Source organism: Corvus hawaiiensis, chromosome Z (assembly GCF_020740725.1).
Source record: "Corvus hawaiiensis isolate bCorHaw1 chromosome Z, bCorHaw1.pri.cur, whole genome shotgun sequence".
Taxonomy (NCBI): Eukaryota; Metazoa; Chordata; class Aves; order Passeriformes; family Corvidae; genus Corvus; species Corvus hawaiiensis.
Window position 1 is genome coordinate 49,336,899 of NC_063255.1, and position 1,544 is coordinate 49,338,442.

A 1,544-nucleotide genomic window follows, 5' to 3' on the forward strand; every position below is an offset into this window, starting at 1 on the left:
TAATAGAAAGAAACCGTCCATCATATCACAACCCATGAATTGTTAATTCAGGAAAAATGTGCATGCCACCATGCATGACATTAAATTAAAGAAAATCTGAAGCAATGAGTAGAAAAAAACACAGAAAGCGAGATGTGGTCTTACGCAATTTCAGTGCACAGCAGATTTTGGGTACAGTGAACTTCTGACCAGCCTATCTCAGACAATATGATACTAGCCCACAAGAGAAACATGAAAAAGTCTAGAAAATGGCAATGAAAATGGTTATGACATACAAAATTCTCACTGATTAGTTATTTGTAAAGACTATTTAGCTCAGGAAGAAAAGGCATTAAATAGGACATAGTAGACCTATGTAATGGAATTAGTGGAAAAGGCTGTCTTGCAGCTCCAGTTCACCAGAAGATGAATCAGAATTCATTCAGAAGATGACTAATTCTAAGTTCAGAAGAGCTATTTTTTCTGCCAGTATTCCTTAACCCACCTGATTTGAAACAACCATATGTTCAGTCAGAGGAAGAAAAAGGATAAAAATTATGTGCTGAGTAAATCAGGAGAGAGAGAGTACTATCAAATCAGCATATGTTTTATTTTTTCTCATGTGTCCTCTTTCCAGTACTGTAATGATGTCAGTAGAAGCAACTACTTTAAAGATCTGAACGTACAGCACTCAAAGGAACAACCTTTTTAGGCGTTCCTCCCCAGTTGACTGCTTTATAGGAAATTAGATTTGTCAAGGACAACAGGAACCGACTTCATCAGTCTGAAGCTTTTTTCCAGAAGTAGGGACTATGATGCTTAGAAAGACTGAAGAGGGTGATAGACAGTTCTTAAATTTGGGTTGTATGGCCAGTTAGCTTAAAATTTCATTGGTTTAGAGGCTTCAGTTGTGTCAGCTTCTCATTTCAAGGCTTGCAGAACCAAGTCCAATTCTTAGCCTATTATTCCTCCGTTCACTATGACAAAGTTGTTTCATTATTCAACCTCGACTGATTTCTTAGAGAAAATTTTCTATTTCTACCTTTTCCAAATTTTTATTGTAAAGAAACCTTCTGAAAGGATCAAAATAGTTCATCTTAGAAATAGACAGCTGAATTTCCTCCTTCAAAATGCAACTGATGACCTGCTTTGGACTTGGAAATAGCCTACCGCTTGATAATATTTCACTTTGGCTGCTTCTTTTTTGTATATTATTTTACATAACCTAATCTTAAAAAAGTTAGCTTTTGGAGCTGTTGATGATTAATTTCGGTGTTTCCTCTGTTAGTTCCATTAGTAACACTGTCTATTTCTGATTCTCATTAACCTGTAAGATAAGAGCTTTGGAATCACCATTGTAAGAATCAAAGCAGGTTCTAATAAGCTGTAATTAAGGTGAATGGAGGTCACACATTATCTCTCACTGTGTTTGTATGTTAGTGGATTGATAACTTTCTGCTCAGATTGAGTTACAGATACATAACTTTTTTTACTTGATCATATCATACCTCTGTTTACAGAAAGGGCAGGAATAAGGCCTTAGCCAGAGAGGAACAAATTTGTTA